The sequence below is a fragment of the Erithacus rubecula genome (genome assembly GCF_903797595.1).
Source record: "Erithacus rubecula genome assembly, chromosome: 5".
Taxonomy (NCBI): Eukaryota; Metazoa; Chordata; class Aves; order Passeriformes; family Muscicapidae; genus Erithacus; species Erithacus rubecula.
In genome coordinates this window covers 31109801-31135725 of record NC_136687.1, presented here as the reverse complement: position 1 = coordinate 31135725, position 25925 = coordinate 31109801, and the positions used below count along the sequence as shown (strand labels likewise).

The 25925-nt window shown below is 36.2% G+C and overlaps 1 protein-coding gene across 2 annotated transcripts in view; it reads left to right on the top strand.

Annotated features, from left to right (window-relative positions):
* The window catches only part of TENM3 (teneurin transmembrane protein 3), a 960849-nt gene that overhangs the window by 613246 nt on the left and 321678 nt on the right, over positions 1-25925 (top strand). The gene's annotated exons all lie outside the window — the stretch shown is intronic.

Genomic DNA, 25925 nt, shown 5'->3' with positions numbered 1-25925 from the left:
TTTCGTGTTGCATTACTCTAAAAGCTTGTAGTGGACAGGCAATTTGCAACATGAGTCAACAATAATTTCTATCCACTCTAGATTTTGGGGGGCATCAGTTACTGTCTTTATTTTATTTGACTTCTCTCAATGATATTTTATTCTTAGAGGAACAGAGAAAAAATGAAATCTACTTTGAAAGCCAGGTCTTTAAAGGGATGCATGCGTGCTTACAGTCTACATATACAAATACTATCTATTTGTATGAAGACTAAGTGGTGGGAGGTTTTCTCCACTGTTCTATTTCAATGTTTATCGTATTACTTGGACATTTTGATGAAGAGAGATATGCTCTGTCTTTTGTTTAGGCACCTCAGCACAAATCTACATTGCTATATTGCATGCTACCAAGATAGCTAAAACTATCCAGTCACAATAATAATTGCAGTGGTTTTCATCCCTTCTTTTTAATTGGTATTGACTTACTCATATTATCTATGTGTATGTTTTAGATGTATCTCCTCTTCAAGTGTTTGGGTTTTTTTCTTAGATGCAATGACTTGGGAATACTCTGTAAGTGTGGAGTTGTTTCATGAGCAGTACATCTAAAACCTGACTTCCTTTCTAGGTTCATTTCCTGTGTATTTTATTCCCCACTGTCAGGTGCCCTAGCTCCCTGACATGTTCTTCAAGTGTGCCATTCATTTTAGTCTCTCTCAATGGTTTTTGGGTGTATTAGGAATGTAATGCTTGTGATTTCAACAAACAGAATGTGAATTTTGGTTCGTAGTAGATTACCTTTTCTTTGAGGGAAAAGGGGCAAAACTGTTGCTGCTCTTCCTTCAAGAGTGACTGTTTGGTCCTATTTTTTTCTGTAAGGTTTCTAACTTCTGTGAAATTCATATCTGAGACATCTAGTATCTTGCAAAATTTGATAGAACTTGGACAGCATGGTTCAAAATTTTATGATTTTGTGTTTAGTTATCTCATAATAACTTTTTTTCTCTTAAAAACTCGAGGTAAAACACTCAGATGGAGTCAGAATGTCATTTCTGCTTAAAGAATCCAATAGGACTATGGATTTTTTCCCCCCTGGTAAAAGAGGAACAGAAATCATTGCAAGAATTACTGTGACTGGTCAGGATAAAACATAACTTGGGATACTATTTTCAGATCACAAAACTTTTGCCTTTCAGCCAGAGGACACTTCATAATGAATATGCCTATTTGTAACAGAAATATGGAGTCTGTTTAGAACTGTCCCTTGAATTCCCTTTATGATTTTACACACATAAGACCTGAAAGTACATTATTAGCACTTTGTTCTGTTTTCTATCAATCATGGATAGATCCACTAAGCCTCTCTAATTCTGCCTTAAAACTACTGTCTCTCAAACGGTTTTCATTACTCCAAACTGCTAGTGGCCTTTCAGCAGGAGGAGGCCTATGATATTGTCTTATCTTGTGTAATATGGGGGGAAAAATATATTCAGCTAGTTGCTGGTTTAGTAAGGTTGTTTGTCATAGGCCCTTATTCCCAAGGTACATTTTTTTCCTGGGCAGTAATTGATCCATTTTTTTATTTCCTTCATGTTCTGTTTTTCACCACAACATTCAGATTTGTGTGAAAAATATATATGCATATATGTGTCAACAATTGCTGTCTTGTTCAGCTTCCCTACTCTTGGCTGAATTTTTATTTTGCACTCCCCACAAAATCCAAGTTTCAGACCAGTATGATAATATGACATTTTCCAGTTTGTATCAGTAAAGATGAAATGCCTTTGGTGGTGATGCCTAAGTCTGGTTGCAAAGAGGAGAATGAGAAACAAACAGTAGAAATCTAGCTGCTAAGGCTCCAGATTGAATTTTTTATGGACACCTGACTTATGTACTGAATGTTGCTGGTAAATGCTTTAGTTCACAAGTACAGGAGAGGAGCAGGAGTAGACAAGGAAGAGCAATGCTTGGCTGTCCTCCCTAAATTTTTGTGGGAGAAGATGAGTGTTTCAGCAAAAAGTGACTGTTGCATCAGAAACAGTATCCAGGTCTGGATTTACTGTGCAGTGCTTGCTGGATTTAGATGGTGAAGCCAGGTTATGGGGTGAGGTTTCATGCTCTCACTGCCTGCCTTAGAGGGGATCAATGCAGAGGTAGTCAGGGGAACAGACTCACCTTAAAAATGACTTGATGAAAGTAAATGCTTAACTCAGTGAGCCTTGGTGACAGGGACACCCCAAATGCTGGAATGGGACAAGACCTGGCAGGAGGGTCTGGGCACAGACCTGACTAGAAGTAGCAGAACATAGGGTTGCTGCCCTTGTGTAAAGTTTCATGCAAACTAATCTTAATCCTATTGTAGAAATACATATACACCTTTCTGGTTTAGAAGATGACAGTGCTTGACATGCAAGTCCTGTTAATATGCAAATCCCAGAGTCTTGCCAGGCTTTTAGATAGCAAAGTAAGGGATAATTAAAGAATATATAAAATGTACAATCGACTTCACTTGTCTTTGCTCAAATTTCTGCTTGCAACATTGTTTCTTATTTGTACATGTAGTCTGCAGACTCTTCTAACAATACAATGCTTCTGTTAATCATCATCAGTATTTGCAAACAGGAGATCCATTCACATTGGGTAGCAAATACTAAATTTATTCCTCAGAACTGTCTCAAATAATATGTTGCAGCTTTTTTACCAATTAATGTAATTTGTAAGATGGTGTAAGTATTGATCAGATTTCAAAATTGAACCTTTATATTTGTGGAATGCAGTGCAAGTTAACCACAGACTGTCATAACTGATTTGCTATGTATTCAGTTACTGAAGTGTGAAGGCTTCTAAGAAGTCTATGAAGTTTTACCTGGTTTTTCTGGAGCCATCAGGAGATGGTTCCAGGTACATCTTTCTTCAAAAATCCAAGGGAAACTCTAAGAGAGGAGGGAAGTGCTGCTGTCTGTCCAAGGCTTATTGTACTGTGCATGCTTACTCCTAGATCTGCAAACATTGGTTCGAGTACCTGCATCTGCTGATTTGTGTGCTGCTACCCTGTGTGTGTCCAAGGAAAGTGCTTCAAGTGTATCTCAAAATTGGAACAAAAAGATTCAGGTTTTCTGACAAAAACTGTGAACCATTCATGATTTAGCATTAGATTTTGCCTCCATATGGGGAACAAAATGGGTTTCATAGTGATTTTCACCTCTTAACTGTTTACTAAGTGATATAAATAAAATCTGATACTTTTTAAAAACGTTTTGTTTTTACTTTGGTTTTAAGACAAGGCAACCTATTTTCTTACTGCCTCTGTGCCAATGAGTATGCTTTAGCTTCTAACCAAAACCAAAACTGAAGGTGTTTAGAATGGTGCAGTGCCCCATCATTGCTTACATACATCACTGTATCAGTCTCTTCTAGTTGATTTAGGATGATTGCTCTTCAGATTTGTAAATCAGTGCTTCAAAAGGATAGCCACAACAATTTTGGGAGGTCATGGAATTGGTGGAGTTTTTTGTTTTGATTAAAAAAAAGCAAACATGTTGTATCTCCTTAGCAATTAGAAAAATTATTTACTGCTTGGCATATGACAGTGTTTAAGTGCCTGATTCAATTTAAAAGAAATTGCAAATAGCTTAATGTTATGAAGGTTGGAATAGGAATTACTCATATTCTGTTCCTTAGTCAAAAACCCTATGTTCAATACCAATGCTAACACAAGGCTTTGAGAGGTATTTATGGAGGGTTGATGGAAAACAAAAAACAATACAAGAGGAAAAGTAGTTCATATCTCCAGGAGACATATTTTTAGTAACAAAAAGTCTTTGTTCTTTTGAACATTGTGCTTTTTTTTGTCACTTTTTAAAATTAGGTGCTGCTATTTGCAGTATATTTTACTGGAATTGGCATATTGCATCCAGAAAATAGAGTATATATGAAGCAGTGTGGGCATATTAATTTATTACAGCAAATCACTTTAAAGTGTGAAAATTTTACAAATAACACTCAGCCCAGTGCTTAAAAAAAATAAATAAAAGTGATTAGAACATTGTATTGCTGTAGAACCCCAAGAGTGACTAGAAAGAATGGAGGAAAAAATTGTTTCCCCTCTGTTTGTCATCTGTGGTGTCCAGTCCCCTCTCCCCTTGCCAAATGACACTGATTTATTTGTATGTCTTGATTAGGAACCCAGACTTGATATGGTTCATGTTCTAGATGCTATTGTTTGTGAGATAGGAGTAGACATCTTGTTTAAGGTCACGAGAGACAAATTCTGTTTCAGAATGCTGAATAGAAAATTTTTTCTCTCCACTTATTTCCCTCTTTACCCTGTAAAAAACTTGTTCAGAAAATTGAGTAGTACCCATTTGTACTATTGGTTTTCTGTGAGAAAAAATTCTTATAGTGAAAAGTAGGATATTGATCTGGATAACATCCCTATACATAAAACATTCACTGACCTATCTTCTGTATTTCTAGTCTATTCCTTACAGGCAAGATCACACTTCTTCTCTTTACTGAAGAAAAAATAAAAATTCTAAAAAGCACTCTTCCCCACATACACAGTCTCACAAATGATTGACTGTATTTGTTTAGATCAGTTGCACTGTCTTGGGGAAGCTAGAGGGAAAATTGGAAATGCATCTACTGTATCTCTTGTGTAAATTAGTTTTTTGATCGTTTTGATAGAAGATAATTGCTTAAACATGACAGTTAATTTGTGTTGTGTTCCAGTGTAGAAGCTTCAGAGAAAGTGTGTTACAGCATGTACAGCTGACTTTACTTTAAATTTTCTTGATTTTATACCAGAGGCATTTTTATCTCTGCTAGCAGTACATATTTTTTGCAGTATGCTAATACAGCAATCTGTGCAAGGAATAGAATCTTGGTTTTAATCTTACTATAGAAGTTACTGGAAATGACCATGTTACAAAGTTTAGAAAATGTAATATTTAATGCCTGACCCTCTGTATATAGGGTCTGGAAATCTAGCTGAAATCAGTTTTTCCAAGCAATGAAAAATACACTTAAATCTATTTTTTATCAATAGTTTATATGAAGGTTAGGTTAAAAGGCTTATTTTCAATACATCTTTATTGAATATATTTATTTTAGTACATGGACAATAAACAAAAAAAAAGTTTTTGCTTCATAATAAAGCCCCCAGTTTTCTAAGCTTGGATAATAAACAGGCATTGGCTTTCAATGAAATAGTGAGTGAGTGAATAATCATATTGACAGTTCTGGCTATAAAAGAAGAAATCCAGGTGTTCACTATTAATCCATCCAAATCAGTTCTCAAATTCTGGTGTCTGACGTAAATTGAAGTGAAGCAATTGAATTGTAACATAATGCTGTGTCATTACACCTCAGTCCTAAATTGTGCTTGTACTCAAAATCATTTGAATAAACTTGGAAAATCCCCATGGAATTGATATTATTGTTAATGAGAAAATGTATGTTTCATCACACTAGGCTGTTGCAGAAGAAATGGAACAGGAAAGACATGGAAGGAAACAAAACAAGCAAGGAGCATCTGTGGTATTGGTTGGTTGTAGAGGCTCTGTGTGTGCCTTGGTGTGTCCTGCTAGACAAGGAATGCTAGTGGCATTTCATAACAGCAAAAATCTGAGAGGATGATAATGTGGTCATGCCACAAGTGCTGATGCCCAGACACTGACTTACAGGGAACACTTTCACTGCTGCTTTGTTATGAGAAACACAGCTAGCCTTGATGGTTCTTAGGGCTTGAAGCAATTGCAAGTGTAAGGAGAGGTGTTAGACTTGAGAAAGCTCTGATAATTGATGCCCCTTGTTTAATGCTCATCAGTTTGGATTTCTTTGTCCATAGCACAGCCAGTGACTGTGATGGGGCAGGCTGTGCTGCTTAACCCAGACTGGGGTCCTGGCAGTTCAGGGCTCCTGGTCCCTCATTGTCCTGGGGTGAGCCTGGTGGCTCTTCCTTCTGTCCCCTGCCCACAGTGAGCATGCAGTCAGCAGGACACACTGAGAAAGAGCAGAGCAAGTCAGCATTTGGAGAATAAGCATTACTTACCCTTGCTGTGCATATCTTCAAATTGCTGCACTTGTGAACAAAAGCTCAGTACTGGATATAATGGAATTTTATGATATTGTAAAAAGTGAGTTTAATTTTGATTTGTTTGCTGCTGTGGCAGAGTTACTGAACCACCACCTCTGCTTCTTTTCCTGAAGAAATTTATTATCTTGTAGGTTTTGGTTCCTGGCCTGAATACTCTGTGCAAATGTCAGAGTGGTGCTGTATATTAAAATGCATCATTATTCCTCTTGGTACCATAGCATGATAATTACGAAGTAAAAGATTTTTAAAGCTACCCATACATCTTCCCAAGAGACAGATTTTTGCAAATCCGTCTCCATTTGCTCTCATTAGTATTAAATCAGTACAATTGATAACAAATGTCAGACTGTAATGTTTCTGGTGAAGCAGACCATCTGCCTGTTTCATAATATGAACATTTATGCTTACAATCAGTATACTTCAACAACTGGGCTGGAAATGCCAGGTAGTAATGTCTGTTACTTGAGGTCTCTGAATGCATTATGTATATTGGAACCATAATTAGTTCCATGCTTTCTGGCAAATGTAGTTATTAAAGCAGATTTCTTTCTGTGGATGTCTTGCCTCCCTTGAAAGTACCATCCTCCTCTTAGCCTCTGTTTTATTTCTGTGTGATTGATTGTTTCTTACTAATGTATTTATTTCTCAAGCTAGTTTTCTCTCTTTGAATAACTGGAATTTTTGAAGGCTGACTACCAACTAAAGTAATGTTGTGATACTCAAACAGAATTATCTTGCCATCAACTTACCACTTTGTTTTGACTGAAAATTTCTGATTAAAAGCAAACAGTAAACAAACTAAAAATACAAATATCTGTGAAATTTCTCAGTTCAAGTTTCAGGGCAGAAGAATAACTTGCTTTTCTTCTGCAGGGAGGAATGGAAAGTAAAAGATGATTTATATTTCAGATGACTGTTCAGTTGTACTTCCCATGTGGATGCAGCTGTTTTGATTGGGATTAGTGGGTAATAATGGGCTTTGGTCTCCTTGATTTTCCATATATCTGATTTCTTTATGTTAACATTTGAAACCCATGTGTTTAGTCAGACATCACTAGTTCTTGGTTCACAGTGGCACTCTGTGTGCTGTGTGTTATGAGTGGAGTGAAGGCAGCATGTTAAGGATTGCTGGGCTGAGAACGTTTCTGTGCCCTTTGGGTCCTGCAGCAAGGATGGCACAGTGCAACCACAGAAGCTGCTCTGGAGGAAGCAGGAGGGGCTTTTGCACCTGGTCATTGTGGTGTTAATCTGCCCAGAAAACAGGGAATGCACATCTAGACCATCTATTTAATTAGTAGCATGGCTTCATGAAAATCACTGGCAGAGATGAAGGGAAGATGGGAGAGGGATGTCTCAGCTGTTCCTATCCTTTTCTCAAGCCCATTTCATGGAAGAAGAGAGTCTTTGATGTCTTTGACTGTGGAACCTATTGAGATTCTGATACAAAATAGGGAGATTGGGGGATTTTTTGAGATAAACATTACTTTTTCTGAAAGAGAATTGTGGTACATTAATAGCAAAACTCCATATATTATGCAGACATTTTTTCAGCAAGAAACACTGTAAATAAAATCAGTGAAAAGATATTAGATGCATTCTTTATTCTGTTTTACAGTAAACTTTTCAATTTGACTATGAAACAGTTGTTAACATTATGCACTTATGATGGATAGAGATTTGCTGAGTTGTTGCTAGAGATACACAAACTGATCCTATACTTACTAAATTTCTTTCTCCATTGTGATTTGAAAATGAAAGATAATCGAGTTATTCTTTTGTTTTTCAAGATCAGCTAACTTGAAATAATATCTGATAAAAAAAAAAAACCCTGGGTTTTATTTGTCATTGTGCTGCTGGTTTTCAAACACTGGCAAAGCTACTTTCCTGCTTGTGGCATATGATGCAATCTGTGTTTTTAACAAACTTTCTCCATTTTGCTGCTTTATTCAGTGTTTTCAGAGCAATATGTTACATTCCCAGCTTTCATGTTTGGCTTGGAAACCTGCACTGTTTAAAACTTGAAAATAGGCAATATTCATTCATATTGGTTTTTTAATCTAGTACTGCAAGATTATTCTTAGAGTATTATGTCTGAGCAGCTACGTATGTAACTTGTAGGTGCATATATAGTGTATATTCTTGAATGTTTATTTATATGTTAAGTTTTTGCATAAGTACTTAGCACATATTTGTCTTTATCAGTTGAGGCAGGGTTAAAAATCTGTCCTGTAAAATACAAATATCTATATTCTGTAGCATATTTGAATTTCTGATTCATCCACTGGGTCTCAGTCTGACAATACAGCAGAGATGTCTTGTGTACTGAACGTTAACAGTTTTTAGATGCTTCAAAGCATCAAGATTTTTAAGCAGAGGAGTTCAGACAGTGAGAAAAATCAATTGTACGGAAACTTTGCCTGAGATTAGTGTAGTATTTGATGCCATGATTCTAAGCAGAAGGTCTGGTAATGAGTATATAGAGTTACAATCCTACAATAAAATCAGAGCCTGCATGTTCTGCCAAGGCTCTTAGTAAGTAAATATTCTGCAGAATCTGTCACTTCATGTTGAAGAATGTAAGAGGGAGTAGCCATGCAAAACTGCAGCAGGTTTTAAAGCTGTAGTACTTTTTCAAGGAATTAAAAGGTTTTAAGTCACGATATATATCATATTAATGTCTTTATAGAACACTTAAATATAATAATATTAGGATGTTGTGTTTTTATGTGCTCTGTAACAATGTTCATATGATGCATCATTGTGATTTAAAACATTTTAATCTTTTATTTTTTTATCATCTTAGGGGTTTTTTAATTATTATTTTAATTCTCCTGATCTCAGTAATAAAAGGCAGCTTCTAGTATTTTGTTGTGTTGTGTTTCTCTGCCTTTTTTAGAAGGCAGAGTTTTGGGAAAAGTATGCAGGAGTTTTCAGGTTTACAGGTGTACTTATTAAGATGGCCTCTGCTTAATTAATGTAAGAACTGCATGCCTGGAGTGACCTCTCTCTTCATTTTCACCTCTGACCTGTGTGTGGGACATACCAAATGAACATAGACCATAAATGGATGTCCCATATGTCTGTTTTCTAGGCAGTAAAGCATCCTCTAGTTTTCAACCAATATCCACATATTTCAATAAACAAAACAAAGCCCCCAAAAATTGTTTTGACCAAAATTTGCTGTTAGTTAAGACTTCTTTCTTAACAAAACAGCTACTTTTAAGCAGAATTACTTAAAACAGGTGTTTTAAGTAGATTTGAGCAAGTTGATAGCCATTCCATTTTCTCATAAACCATTTTTTACTATTGTGATTATATTGTATATAAAAATTAACTGTTAAGTGTTTCCTGTGATGACAACTCAGTTGCTTTAGATATTATACATATTCTATGAAATCAGTAGTTTTAGAGAAGGAAGGAGATGATCTAGAAACTGTTTAGGCTCTGAGAAAAACTGTAGGCATAGGCTGAATTACTAGTCAGACACTTATAGAGTCTTCTAGTTTATTCCTGAAATGTGCAGCACCATTTGTGCTGATATGTGCTGACGTGATATTCTTGCCTTGCAATTTTTATCTAGTTAGATAATTCAAATTAAGAGGTAAATGTACCCAGTACCTGGAATGAGCTAGTCTGCCTGCTGCTTTGCTTTGTAAGTGTTGGCTTAGATTGCTCTGTTAATAAAAGTTTTAGATGTCATGTCTCTAGAAGGCCCAATATAAAATTCCTGCAGCTAAGAGACACTTTTATCATGAATTGTTTGGTAGTAAAAAGAGAAGATAGTCAGTGTTAGACTTTACTCATAGTCTTTTCAATCATAGTTGTTAAGAAATTACATTTGAGATTGACCTAACTCAGGATAATGATGACTGCTCTAAGAAACTATGTGCAGTCTCTGTGCAGATATTATTTCTTTCATTTTCTCCTCCTTATATAACCAGTATATTTCTACAAGTCTCTAATCCAACTGTCTGCTCTATCTTTTACTGATGACATTTTTCTACACCTCTTAAAAAATAAAAGGTGTGTATTTGTCCATTTCTTATGTGACAAGACCCTTGTTCTCTCAAGTCCTTCTCACAAGGGTCACTTCTTGGCCATTTGCTCTTATACACAGGGTCTAAATTATGCTGCTGGCTGACAATTCCGTGCTTGTGATTTTCAGCTGTACATATTCCTTGACACCTTTAATGACTCTTGTCTGTTCTCCTTACCTGCTGGTTCTGACTTTCCCTCTAAATACTTCACATGAATGTATTTCTCCTGGGGACAAATCAACTCTTCTTTTTGTATAGTTGCTATTTAGGCTTTCCAAGAATAACCTTGGTAGTGTGTTTGATCCTGAACTTCTCAACTGATACTTTTCCTCTACCTGGAAATGTCATTTACTATATATAACACTGGCATTTTTTTCAGTACCCTGTGGTCTGAACTTCCTTCCTTGACAGTTTCATTTCTCTCCGTCCCTTCTTTGTCTCTGTATTTGCAGTGCATGAAAGAAGCATTCATTCTTTTTCTGACTGTTCTATAACTTGGCTGTCTTCCAATTAATTTCAGGGATCAATATGAAACCATTCTCTCTTACTCATAATCTGAATATGCCGTCTCGTATATTTTACTTTCAGTGTTTTCATTTCAGCACATCATGAGTCAGTGCAGTGAATGAGTTACCCAAGTCAAGTGAATTTTAATAGGAGCTCTTGTGTCATACATATTGCTTAAAAATATATTTAAGGCTGTTTTCTTGAAGCTACTCTATCATCTTATCTGGGTGGATAATTTTCTTAAAACTTAATTTTTAAGTTTTTGTGGTGGTTCTCATTTGTTGGATTTTAAAATGTATGAATCACAGTAAATGTACTTGCATGATATTTCGTGCAGTCCTTCAGCATTTGGATCTGGCAGTAGGGTGGGAGCTGCCAGTTTGCACCACAAGCAAGGTCAAGAGACAAGGGAGAAACTCCTGAGCTGTGATACCCATCGAGCTGAGCAGCAACAACAGCTCCAGCTCTGAACTTGAGTCTTACCTATATTGCCACTGTATCAGCTGTCACATCTGTGGAGCTGATATAATGTTCCTACTGTCAAATTCCAGCCAAAAAAAAAGTGTGGGGTTTTTTTCAAGTGTCAAGGGTTGGGGCGTTTTGGAGATTGTTGGATACAGGCAAATGATTCATTAGTGTGTTGTTGCTAGCTACAGCTGCAGAACTTGAAAAGGGGTGATCAGCTATGCAAAGGTCAAAGCCTATTTGGAAGCTTGTGTTTGTTTCAGTCAAAATGTTTTAGCTTCAAATGTGAACAAAGGAAAACCAGTTCCTTCCAAAATGGTGTTTACGTGTCATGACAAATTCACTCAGACGTCACTGAGAGCAGCTCACTACCAGAGAGCAGCTCTGAAAGCTGCTATGTTTTGAAGTTAATTCTGTCTAAACCTTTACAAAGTGTTAGCAAATTTTCAAGTACAAGTGACAAATTTTATCCAGAAGCCTTTGAGAGACATTAAAGTCTCTTACTTTGTTTGAAAGTTTAAAATGTTGGTTTTTTGCTGCAACATTTTTCCACTTTAATGTTTTGTCTATTGTATAGAGTATTTCAATATTTTATGCGTATGCAGAGATCTGGATGGGTTTTTTCAGATGTAATTCAGTATCTTCTTTGTAGCCACAGTGCAGGCAGGTAATTATTAGGAGAAATTATTGTTGGAATTAGTCTTCTAATTTGCAAAATTAATGTTCTTCTTTTAAACAGAAAAGTAGTTTAAGCATCCTTAGTAGAGACGCTGCAAGGGTCTGACAGTGATTTCTTTGTTATTCAGATATAAATGCAAGAGTGATAGGTTATCCTTAAAAGATGTCTTGGAATAGAAGTTGAGGGTCAAAAATTTCTGTCATAATAAGAGTATGAAATTGTGATACCTCTGTCAGCGTAGGCAGACAGTTATTTTCATTAAGCTTACCTGAACAGTGACTGACTGAAATGAAACTATATTGAAAATTGCAACACAAACTAACTTAATCTTAGTCATGTATTAAACCTAAAATTTTATGTTGACTTTACATTTTGGGGTAAAGGGGAAAAAGTGATTCATTTTATTCTGTTCTTACTATTGGTCTAGAATGGAATATTCTACATGTGAATATTGGCCTGGAGGAAGTGGACAGTGGTTAGCTGAACCTCCCTTATTCTCTTCTGGAAATTGATTTCTCTTGCTTGGTGACAGCTCTTTTTTGTTTCCGAATTAGGGTATTTTTCCTCCCCTTTGTTGAATTTCTGTCTCGTCCTTGTTCTTTTCCCACCTTATTCTTCCTTCTTGCTGTTTCTCTAAGACAGTTGTTCTGACAGTCAAGGTAGCCCATCATACACATGCCTTTCACTGTGGGACTTCAATACAGTGCTGGATTCTCAGCTTCCCTGGCTACTTGCATTGCTTCTACCCAGTGTCTGCTCTGTCCTTGGGAACGTGTTCTCCCTCCTCCTGCTTTGTAAGTGGATTTTGTAGGTGGCAGGGTTGCAGATACCAAGCTTTGCTCCTTGCCATCACTTTGTCATCAATAGCATAAGCATCTTCTCAGCTCAGAGAAGCCTCTGTTGTCCTTTACTTTGTACTGCAGGGCTGAGAGCTTTTTCCACAGCCAGCAGCTGTGTGTGTTGCATGTGTTTCCATCTGCTGGAAGATGCTGTCACAGGCAGGATCACTGGAGAGTCTTCAGCAGCTGCTCTCAGAGCAAGGCTCTGGCTTTGGCAGGTGTTACTTGGAGCACCCCTGGCTAAAGACACCTCAATATTTTTCACATCCACAAAGGTGAAGGTGCTAAATGACTGTGACATACTGGTGGTGGCTGATGTGTGGCTGGCATCCACACTGGGCATCTGGGATCTGCAAGTAAGCAAGAAGAATAAACCTTCTCCAGTCTGGACAAAAGGATTCTGGTTATCTTAGTGTCCTTGCTGCCTTCTTGTGACCAGGGTCAATGACTACCAAACACTTTGAGTTGATAATGATTACCAGATTTACAAAAAGTATATATTTTACTGGAAAACATAAAACACTTATTAAACGGAAAAGATCTCAGATGGTATTTGTATTTCACAGTTATGCTATTAGACATCCATAACCAGTTTTTGTTTTTCTTTAAAAAGATATTTTAAAGTCTTCATGCAAGAAACTCACACAGAGTCATTGGCAAGCTTCATACAGAATATAAATATAGAAGTATTTCTAGTATGTAATATTTATAGTGTGTTTATTAACAAAGAAAAGCAAAATACTTTTATTAAAGCAATCATTAAACTTGGGGAAATTAAAAAAATAAATATGCAGTGTTTCTCACCTAGTCTGTCTAGGCATCATTTGCCTAAAGGCTGTGATAATGCAACTATTTTGCTAGATTGTTCATATAAAATACACATCTCTGAGTTAGTGTTGCTTCATATTTGTGTTCTTCTGAATATTCATGAAATGCAGAAACTAGAACTGACACTTTTCATGCAGGTAAAATTCTACTTGGCCCTCCAAATCTAAGAATTACTAGTTTCAAAGGGACAGTACACATATATTTCTATTAAACCATGGTCTTTTGTCCATTTCAATGGCATTTCTCCTTGAAACATATTTAGTCAGCTCAAATGAGATAGAGCAGACCTGTGTCCTTTGTTTATCTTGTACTCAATTTTTCTTTTAAGCTTAAAGATTTGTTTTTTAAACTCTCTCTCAGAGTCAAGATGCACTTTGCAGAATATTGTTAAATAGATTAAATCCAAATGCAAACAGATTTTTACAAGTTCTTAATTTTTTATTTAATTTTCTTTTAATGTGTGCAGTTTTTCTATTAGTACTAAAAATAGTACAATACTGGAAAAATACTGGAGCTAGGGTAGTTGTGGAAACAGAATATATCTGAGTAGAAAGATAACCTTGCTGCAAACAGACTGTTCACAGCACATTTTTATATCTTAAAAGTAGGAATTAATACAGTGGATTCATCAAAATATCTTAATTAGAGCTACAGTTATGATTGGCTCTTTCAAGCTAGGTATTGATAAGAATCCAGCACTTAGAGATTGAATTTATTTTTTTTTAATCTTACACCATTCTCAAAATTAAGATTGATTTGATCTGCCAGCATGTGACCTTTACAAATCACAACACTACTTTATCAGTTGATCCTATTTCTGAGAAAAATCTACGTAGATAACACAGCTTCCATTTATTATTATCTCAGAATCAATACATTCCTTGTAAAATTATCTGCTTTACAGAAGTTGCTGTAAATAAAAAAGTTTAATATGAAGGTGATTTCTTTAGTATAATATTTATGAATATAAAATTTGATAAATATACCATATTTAAAGCAAAAAAATATATTTGAAGAATCAGCTATTATTAAGAAGTTACAAACAGATGGTTTTACTTTGGAAGTGTGGAGGTTGAAATATTTTTTTCAGTGGATACCTATTTTTATTCTACATGTCTCAAATAATGTTTTAATTAAGAAATGCTGTAGCTTGTGCTGCTGTAAAAGCATAAGAACAACGGTACTGGCTAGGCCAAGCATTCAGCTAGTTTACTATCCTGCTTCCTTCTGTACACAAATGTGAAGAGGTAGGAAGAAAATGCTATTTCTTTAGTTGTAAGAGACAGTGAATAGTTACATCTTCAGTCTTAGGTTGGTGCTTTTCAGCACAATCCTGTAGGACCTTTCTCCATAGATAAAACATTTATTTGTACCTTGTTTGGCTACCACATGTCTGTTGCTTTCTCTCTGAGAATATTTCTCCCATTACACCACAGCAACTTTGGATTTTTGGAGCCTGTCTTTGAAGAAACTTCATCAAATGTCTCATTTTTCATGTTCACTTTGCTCCTTTAAAGAAATGTTTTAGAAATTTGAAAGATCTAGAAGAGAGAGAACTGAAAAAATGTGTAAAACCAGAAGTTTGAGTATTCTAGACTGCATTAGTGGAGTATTACATGTATTTCTTGTGTGTGTATGCATAAACAAACAGTACTTCTACCACTTCTTGCCAACTACTGCTACTTTTTTAAAATCTGAATTTGATCATTGTAATGCAAAGAGCTATAAAGCTGCTTTGGAGTCTAAGATCTGAACATCTTGTCTCTAAGGCAGCTGTCTGACAGAAGTCTCCAGGACATTATTCTTAAATGTTATCAAATTTTTGGGTCAATGGAAAAAAAAACAAATCCTTCCATGGGATGAATTTAGATTTTCCCATTAGTTGGTCTCTATGCTTGTGCTTTATTGTATTTACATTCTTATGACTTCCTGATGTTCTCAAATAGTTTTCAGTTTGGAAGGGTTAGAAGATAATTAGGTATGATAAAAATTCCTGTATCTACTTTCAATTATGTTATTGTTCCTGTTTGTGGGTTTGTTTTCTTTTAAGGAATCTTGCTGTATGTAAGAAGGAAGTAGATTTTCCTAAGGTAATATCATTATTCTAGAAGATCTTCTATGATAAACATTATAAAATATTTGTTGTTTTGCTGATCAAAACATTCTGAATGAAGGAATAAAGTTTAAAGTTTTTATAGTTACCCAGAATACTCAGGGCCAGGTGATTGGTCTGTTCTTCAACTTTATTTTCAAGAAGCTGATAGAAATCCTTAAAAGTCACTTTTTCTCCCTCCAGGATGAGACATGGTAACTATACCCATGGTGTTAATATTCTCAGAAAATGATAAAAATGGGATCATTCAGATCATTTGCCTTGAAGGGAAAGGGAGAGTTTGGAGATCACTAATGAGAAAGTGTACATTTTTGTAAACTGAGCAAGCTTTATATAGCAAGTGGTGAGGAATATTGAACTCAGCAACCCTTAAACAAAAGCCATCTTCATAATAAATCCATTGGGTTCTGTGTCTGTAATGTATGTCTGAAACCATTGTGCTCTTTACCAGAGTTAAATTCAGTAGTTAGTAGTGAAACTTGGAGAGTTCATGCAGGAAGAGAGAGTGCTGACAGCCCCTTTTCTGTGAGCTTGGCTTTGGGGCTTCTGGCTTGTAACAAACCTTGACCTTGATGTGGAGGAAGGGAGGGAAACTCTGCTTCCTCCAGCTGCTGCTGCTGACTCCCTCCTGCTGGGAGAAAAATCAGTGAAGGTGGTATACAGATTGGTAAAAATTCACAGACTGGAAGAGAAAGGCTTCTTTTGGCACATAAAGGTAAATTTTTATATATTTAAATAGTTTACATTTCCCGAGAGTGCTTCAAGTCATATTTGCATGTTGCTTCTTTTAGTGAAAGGTGTAATTTGTGATTGTTCTCTCTGTTTGAAACATGGGTTTCAAAGCACTACACACCAGAGGATCTTCACTGACTAGTATTTTTTAAAAATAAGCTTGCTATTACGTGTTCTTTATGCAATTTGTAGTAGAACTTTTAAAAACAAACAAAAAAATTGCCATAAATCCTATTCTGTGTTGTCTACTAGGTTTGCTTTGTTGTCATGAGGACATGTGTTTGGAAAACTCTTAAGAAGCACCTTATGAACCTGAGCAGCTAGATAAGAAAATATTTGGGGGATTGAACATTTTCCTACAGTTCAGTTCCAGAGTTTTTTTCTAAAGAATACATAGTTGCATGTGGATTGTAAATTATTATGGGAGAAAATTATGAAAGAAACAGCTTTGGTAATTATAGATGGTTTCCATACTGTATGTTACAAAAAGTGGGGGTTTTTTAATAGTCATCACAAATCCTGAGAATCAGACTAATCACTCTAAGGTGAGTTGTCAAAGCTTACTTAAAATTGGAATATTGGAATGTAAATCATTCAACAGAAAAACAAATTTTTCATAGTGATAGGCTGACACACACATGTGCCTGACCTTGAAAAATGTATGTGTAATTTTGTTCCAGACATTAGACCCTTCAAAGTAGTAAGATTAAGTATATATATAAGTGTTAGCAGGTTTAGTGGCATATGGCTGTGTACACATTCCAAAAAATGCATTTTTTATCATTTTTTATTTAATGCTTGTTTTCCTCCAAGTCTGGACCATAGTGTCCTCTTCCTCCTTCCTCCACCCTCCAATAAAAATTAATGCACAGTGTTTTTTACTGCTGCCAGTAATGTTTTATGATCTTAGTAGAAAGAAGCAAGCAATTAATTTGTGGCAATTCTTCCAGGTTTTAGCACACAATGCACAGTATGAACGTATTAGGAGGAGACAGTGGGAATCTCTGAAATAACAAATACAAATATATTTTAAGACTTTATGTTGATAATGCATTCACAGAACTCACAAACTTAAAAGCAAGTAACAATGCAAATGTTTCATGTAGGCATTTTCCATCATTCATCAGTGTTTTCATGTTACTTCCATACTTAGGAATGAACCTTAAACTGAGATGCTTTAATTGGTTTGATATGTAACAGACAGTTGTGTATCTATTTCTTAGATGTTTATCAAACAATCAGGCAATAGTTTTAATAGAAAAAAATAAAAAATGTATCAAAATTGATACATGATTGCATGAATGTTTCTACTGTATGCCCTGGCTGTGTGTTAACAATTTAGAATTATTTAATTGATATTTTTTTCTTAGTATAATTTGCATTGGTACATGTTGTGTGGCTTATAAAGCAATAAATGTATTGTACATGGCAGTCATTGCACCAGCCAGTATTTCTTGTTTACAGCTGAAGATAAATTCTTAGCTCTCTATTTTTGTTTGCCTTCCCTTTCAATATGGTATGCCTTGAAAATTACTGATGGTAAGCACTTCCAATAAAGAAATCCATGTTCCTAAGCACTGGTTATCTGTGTTTATCACAGTAGCCCAGAGGACAGGTTATGAACTGGACAAGTAAAGTTAATGGTATAGATTAATTATAGATTAATTGTCTCATTTGCTCAGCTGTTCAGGTTTCTTTCACTCTTCATCAGCAGAAGTATAAGAAACCCACACTTTTGACTTCCTTTCCTAAAATCACCAGTAATTTCACAGAGCACAGTGATGTGATTGGTTGTTATTGCCTTGAGACAAAACACTAGAATAAGAGACTTACTTCAATTCCTCAGTTAAAAGTCTTGGTCTAAATAAGAGTTGCTGTGCTTAATGATGCATCGAATATAGTCTTTACTGAGCTTTGGTTTTGTCTTTTTTTATTTTTTTTTTTGTCTCTAATTTATAAAAGCTAAATAGCTGCAGTAATTTGCTGAACATGTGGTATGAATTTCTAAATATATCTTCTGTATACTGGTCATCTCACTCTGTCTTGTCCTTTAGGGGTAGTGTTTTGTCCTGAAGAGTCAGGCTGGCTTCTAAGGCTGAAGTATTTGAAAATGAGAAGCAACAGCCTCAAGTTCTAAGCCTTGCTGGGGGGAGGGAGTGTTTAGATTGGTTATCAGAACAAATTTTTCACCAAAAAGGTTGTCAAGTACTGGAAGAAGCTGCTCAGGGAAGTACTGAGTCACCATTCCTGGAGGTATTTAAAAAAATGCAGATGTGGCACTTGGAGGCACATTTTTATTGTGGATTTGACTGTAGCTTAACTATTGGACTCAATGATCTTAGAGTTTTTCTCCATCCTTAATGATTCTAAGATTCTGTAGATTGTGTGGCTAAGGAGAGCCTGCAGCTGCCTTTTGTGAACAGGAGTTCATCTGATTCCCATTTTCAAGTGCAGTAGATGCTCTGTTAATTGGTAGGAGAGCAGACTAACGGCCCCCAATATTCTCTCTGTACATGGGATGTTCAGGCAGGATGCCTGTCTGAAGAGAAAAAAAACCTCCTTTTTTTAAAATTGCTGAATCATTTAGAATAAATGGATATGTAAATTCTACCAAAAGAACAGAGCAGGTATTTGAATTGTTCCTCTTTAGCAGATAAAGAAGAATATCTTGTTTTCCTAGAGTTGTGCAAAGAAGCTTGAATGTTTTTTTAGAATATTTCAGTACCTGAGATAATCCAGAACTTCACATGGTAATAATGCAATTTTTTTTGAGATGCTGAGATGACCATACAAAATGATCAAGAAGTGATTTATGACTGTCTGGATTACTCTTTTGACAGGATGTTTGCAATGGGAGATGGCAAACATGCAGCATGTGAAAGGTGGGAAGTTTATAACCACTTTTGACTCTTTGGCATGCTTGTGATAGTCTGTATAGACTTGAGATATATAGGGAGCTTTTAAATTAGAAACAGAGGCTTTGTCCTGCTGTCAGAATGACAAATATCTATTTGCTTTATTTTCTCTCAAGAAAGTATTTAAAAAAAAATTAAAAGTAAGTGCAAACACAAGCGGGGTTTGTTTGGTTAGTTGTTTTTTTGTTTGGTTTTGGTTTTTTTTTTAAATTTTTGTGAAATTTATAATTTTTAGCCATGTTTAGGGAGGTGGTTTTGGGAGAAGGACATTTGGGACAAAGTTGACCATTCTCAGGATAGAGTGCTGCCTTTCTTTCTGCTGAAGCCTGAGAGAGGAGTTCATTGATCTCAGTAATGAACACATTGAAAAGTCCTTCAGCAAAACTGGGAGACCAAATTTGACATTGTGATGTATCTGAAGTTATTTGGTGAGGAAGAAGGAAATGGGGGAAAGATGTCAGGTAACAAAGCATGACCTGCTAGACCTTATTTGAACACTAGGATTTGGGGAGCAGGGTAGTTTGTTCCCTGCAGAGAGTGTTTGGGGGTTTTTTAGGTTTTGCTTTTTATTTAAGAAAGAGAGCTTCAAAATCTTTCCTTTGCCTTTAAGTGGTCATCTTCCTTGACAATTGAATTGATTTCAGCCAGAGGAAAAGAATGAAAGAGATGGGTAAAAATGCTTAAGGTCAAAGGATGTTCTAGCTTTTCTCATGGTTAAACACAAACTTGTGGGTCAGTGCATGTGGATGTATTCAATACAATGTGAGAGTTTTAATTCATCTTTTTTGAAATATGAATTATAATATTTTTTGTGTATGTATTTAAAATAAGCTTGTTTGGCAAAATGAAAAGGCTATTTAAGTGAAGGGAGGAGAAGTTTCAAGTAATTAACTCCTTAAATACTATATTGCATGAGTCTGTTTTGCTCTGATAGATATAATTTCCAAATAAAATTGCATATTGTATGTGTATAAATTGACAGTCTTCCATGTCCTTGTTAACCACAAGATTAAAGAGGAAGTAGAACTGAATTTAAAGCCTTTTCAAAAAAAGGCTTTGAGCTGTGTGTTTTCAAGTGTTATTCTTTGGGAAACAGGTGATTGTACTGCTCATACTTTTGTTTAAGAAATGTTTACCAAGTGCCACTGCTTCTGTGCATCAGTACCAGATTGCCCAGTTACAATACATATGCTGGCATCTGTATGTTTTATAATTAACATTAGTCCCCCTGTACAGTGAGTGTCTGAAATAGCTACTGCAAACATGAGTGCTGGTACTCTGTGTATAACTGCTGAAACTTGTCAGTCCTTTGTGCTCCTATTATTTCTGGAGTCTAAGCTAAACAGACTAACTGCTGTTAAGAAGCTGTCAGGGGATGCATGTCAAACACTAGGTGTATCATGCGATCAGACCAGTGCTGGGATACATAAGTCAGTGGTTGGAAGAGGGGAAAAAAGTGACCTTTTTCTTTCAACATTGTCTTTACACTGAATGGAACAGATGAGTTTCTGAATTATTCACAGTGCTGGAAGGTTATAATTGTTAGCAACGGTGGTAGCAGCAGACTATCAAGCCAGGGGTGACTTATTTTGTTAAAATGCCTTATTCTGAGGCTCATCAAAGGATTCATTTCACAAAACAGTCTTTGGGGATTTGAATATTTAAGATCTGTGGGAGAAAGAGCATTTTCTTCCAAAGAATCGAGAAAGAGACTATTTTCTTCGGAATTTTGTAAGGATCAGTGTTGAAATAAAGGTTAATATTAATCACAGGTTTTACGCAGTAATGGAACAAAGAACATTTGTGAAAAGGGTTTGCTGTTCCAGTGAGTAATCCCAATGAGTTGATTAGTGTTAGTAATAAAGCAGACCTTTTAACCTCTAATGTAATTACTAGATATAAAAATTACCTATTTATCTAAAACAATAAATTAATATCCATAGTAGCAAAATGAGCTTGAAACAAAGATAGTGAGATTGTCTTGGTTATAACTGGTACACGGTGGAAGGTAAGGCTTTTTTTGATGCCATGAATAGCTTTGCCTACCTAAAATACAGACTGTTTTTAGTTTCCTCAAAATAGTTATCTTCTAATGATGAGTCTTCAAAAATCCTTTGTTTCAACAGATCAAATTTAGTACCATATTCTCTACAGTTTCTTCTCTTTTTCAAATTCTGTAATATATTGATGCTAATTATTATAAAATTGGAAAGTAGGAACTTGGATGCAGTGTGTAATAATTATATCATGGTTTAGCATGTCATTAATGTCCCATAACACATCACTCATCAGTCAGATTGCTGTTGCCCAAATGAGAGCTTGTGTGGCTGCATCCATTTTCATTGTTATTCTCCACTGTGAATTACTAAAGACAAAGGTTTTGCATATGGGAAAAGTAGGGGAAAAGCTCTGCAAAGGGACTGGAAAGTTAATGTCTACATCTCTGAGGAAATCAAGTTTTTAAAAACCTTCCAAGGCTTTTACAGCTCTCTCTTTCCTTTAAAAAACTGTTCCTTGTGGATGGGAAAGGGAGCTTTAAAGATACAGTCTGAATCTTCTTAACTTAAAAGGCACATGCCATAGATAGTGAACTGAGACTTTCTTAGTGGTCCAGTTAATCTTTCAACATTGTTACACTCCATAGAGTGTATAAAAGCTTATAAGTATCTGCAAAAATACACTTAAGAGTGTTAAACAGAACGTCCAAGTGCCTGCCATTTTTGGTGTTAATTGTTCCTCTGGGTTGTGAGGGTGGAAATAAAATGGCAGGTGGGGAGGTGTTTCCATGAAGTCACCAGCATTCTGTGCGTTCCACTGCAGGGAGCATGGTGCTCACAGGGGGTCTGGCATCTCACTTGGTGTAGGTCCACTTAGGGCTGGTTTTATATGCCTTATTGTAGCCTGCTTTATTTGCATCAGGCCCCAGCCTGGGTTTTAAGGTTTTCTTCAAAGCATTCCCCAGCCTCAGGTGACATAAAGAGCTCTTCCTGTTACCCAGTGACTACTACAGGGTGTCAGATGTTCCCTCTGTGTTTTTGGGGTCAGGCCAGGCAATAATTGCTCAACCACCTGGCAACTGTTAAAACCAGACAGGTGAAGACAAGCCCAGACAGCTCTTGAGACCCTGCACTGTCCAGTCAGTGCAAAGCCTCTGGCCTTTCACCAGCATTGACAAGAATCCTATTTATTATGCTACTTCATATATAGAAATAAAATTAGATTAAAGCTTTCTGAAATCATGAGCATCTGTCTTGTATTTTCTGTCTGAGAGAACTGTGTCGGTCAACACTACTAAATGCACTCAAAGCAGACTGACTGAAGTCATAGCTGCAGGTCAGAAACTTAATAAAATCTGGCTAAAAAAGGTCTTTTTTTCATGCTATAGCAAAGAAGATACAAGCAATAAGCTAATGCTGTACTGCCTGTTTTCTCCAAACCCTATCAGACCTTGCTTGTTGTTCCCTCAGGCTCAGAACCATCCTGTGTGCTGCACCAAGACCCAGCTTCAGCAGGAGAGGGGTGGGATTATCCCAGGGGTGCTCAGGCCTTTTAGGCTGCACAGTGCCAGGATCCAGGGTTGGTCATCTTGGATGAGTGAATGAGAACATCTGCAAGGGGGAGAGAAAGGAAGGGATGGCTATTAAATTGCTATTGTCCCTCATTTTGCTTTTTAAAAAGAACGGTTTTTCTTGTTTATTTTATTTCTTTTATTTTCAGTAAGTTTTAAACTGAATTTCATGTAAGTATCTGCCAAATCCATTTTGTCGTGTCTTCAGCCCATTGAGAGAATATAGACTCCCTCAAAAGACTCCCAAGTTGTGGTTTTGGTTTTTTTTTCCCCTGTGGTTGCATGAAGACCCATATTCTAGAATTTTATCACCAGGATTCTGGCGAATGGCACTTTGTGACTCTGAACTATGCCTCATTTGAGGAAGCCAACCTGCTTCATGATTTATGGATAAGGCATTCAGAAATTCAATTGAATTCAGAAATTGAGACTGAGGTTGCTTTCCAAGGAAACTGTGCTGTGTCCTGTCTCAAGCATGGCACAGACTGAACTGGTCTGTGCAAGTGTTCAGGACTGATGCCCTGGTGAGGTAAGGAACAACCTCATTCCTTTCTTATATTGTAGCTGTTACTGAATCACTGTGGCACAGTCTCTAATTTAACAATTCTGCAGGACAGTGAGTGCTTTTAAATCAGAGTCATATACCAGCCTGTAGTGGTTTTGCTGATCATACCATGTTTTTGTGAAAGGTAAATGCTTTACATAGGAGATGGAAGATGCAGAGTCACAGCAACATTTTTGACTTGCTGATAGACAGTATTTCTCAGGCAGCAGCCCCTGTTAAATCTGGCACCTTTGCCAAAAGCTTCTAATTTCTCCCTTAGGCACAGAGAAATCCTAAGGGAATAACAGGCAAGGAAATACAGATCAATACATAATTATCAACTTTTCACTATTTTTAGTGATGCTGGTTTTGTTCCTGTAATAAATTTTATTTTGGTTGACTGAAGAGATAAAAGGAATTTGCAAGCAATTAGTTTTATGTTTTTCTAGCTTCAAAGTCTAAAACCAGCATAGAATTTTTTTCTCCTCAATAGTATTTTGCACATTTTACTAATGGCTTTGTAACCTACATTTAAAAACTTCTATGCTTTTTTTTTTTTTTTTAATGAGGAAGATCTCCTGTTATTCTTCAGAGGAGACAGAAGAGACACTGCTGAAAAACTTAACTTACATGGGTATAAGAACCTTCCTGCCTTGTCCCTCCAATACTCCCTAGTGGTCTTGATCTGGCCACTTTTACCATAAGTTTGTGAATTGACAATTTATCAGCATCTTGGTGGTTTAGAATATACAGTTGCTGAAAGCCAAGGGGAGTTAGATTAGGAACATCCCTTTTCCAGGCTGTCCTGATTTAGGTTAGCTACATAGTGTGTTTTGCTACTTTAGATTTAGGAGACAAGTACTAGTAATAATACTTTCCCTATAGCATGTCTTTCATTTGTGGTTTTTATTCATGTATATATATATATATATATATATATATATATATATATATATATGTAAAACATCTATATATGTTCATATATGTGCACATAGACATTTCATTGGCTTTGTAGTGTTCAATTAAGCTTTTTAAGCATTAAGTAAGATCTGCAAATGGGTTAAGATTTGATAGGTATCTGTCTAATCATTCCACAGAGCTATAAAATCTCTCTTAACTTTCCAATCTCTCTTTAACCTTCTTTGCTCTAGTCTTCATCAGTATGTTTCAAACTCTCTGTAGAAGTCTGTCTTTCTCAGTTACAGCTGTGATTCTTTTTCTGAGTTTTGTTTGCACTGCTTGTTGAATGTATGTAAGAATTCTTTGATTACATTTACTTCTATTCAGTTATTTGGAGACCTCAGCTGACAAAAAGGAATATTAAGATTTCCTTTATCTCTTCTGTTCCCCCATATGAAAGATAAACTCTACCAGTACCAGCAAAGCACCTCTGTTAAATCATTTTCTTTCAGAAGCCTGCTTCTTGGAAGCCTCAATTAACTTCAACACAGAAATTATATTACTAATCCTACCTGGCAGCTCCGTGCAGCACTACCAGGCAGTCTGGGCATGAATCGAAGGTGTGGAGTAGCACATTCATTGTTCCCAGCTGAATGAGCCCTCCCCAGAAGATGAGTATGTCCAGAAATGATAGCTGAGCAGCCTGAACCCCTTCATTCACCCTGCTGGGTGTGCTCATCCTTTCACCTGGGTGCGTTAAGAGCCTATGATATTAATCAGAACGGCTCCAGTCTCAGAGCTTATCTACATCAGTGGTTTTGAAAGTGCACTCTTCTGTCAGCATCGCTGCATCTGCACAATAGATTGTGCTAGCTTAAGCTATGACTTCTAGTAAATTCAACCATGCTGCCAGAATTTTTCAGTACAGACCAGATCTCTCAGTATTGTGGTTTTAAGCATGTTCTTGAGTTGTGTGCAAACACAAAAAAGATTTTGATGCCACCAAATTCAGGTGCAGGTGTAAGGGATTTCCTTCTTTTTCTAATGCCTGCATTTCTTTGGTCCTGCACCACCCCTCAGGATTGATTTTTATTTTTTTTTTCTGCAAGTTTTTACAATTCTTCTGAGCATAGCTAATATAGTTAAAGAACTTCATCTTGGATTTTCTACTATTCTAGATTTCTTCACTTTAGGAGGGCCGTGAACCCCTCTGCTTCATTGTGTAGATCAAGAAAGGTTTTAGACCCTATCTTCTCATGCATCTCATGCCTTCTTTGTTTCCACAGAACTATCTCAAGTATCTAGACAATTCAGCAAAAAGTTAATGCTTGGAAGTGCCTATACTGGAACTGATGGTTTTGCCCTTAAAAACAGAATAAGAAAATCACTAGTAGTTTCATATTAAGTATAAGGCTATGTAAAAAATATGGATGTTCCACTTTGTGTTTCATATTAAAAAGGAATTAGAAATATTTGAAAAAGGATAGAAATTAAACTACCTGCTTATTCACCCATGCAGTCCATATGGACTTGTCTGAGGCATCTTAATTGTCACCGTAGCAAAGATGCTCTTCCTTCTTCTGATTGTGCTTCTGTGTCCTGAAAATGAGTGGAAGCTTCCAGTATTCTTGGCTTTGTCTTGTATCTCTTCTTGCTAAACTTACTTGATAAAACATACAATTACATATTGTTTAGTTCTGATGTGACTGAGCTATGGATCTC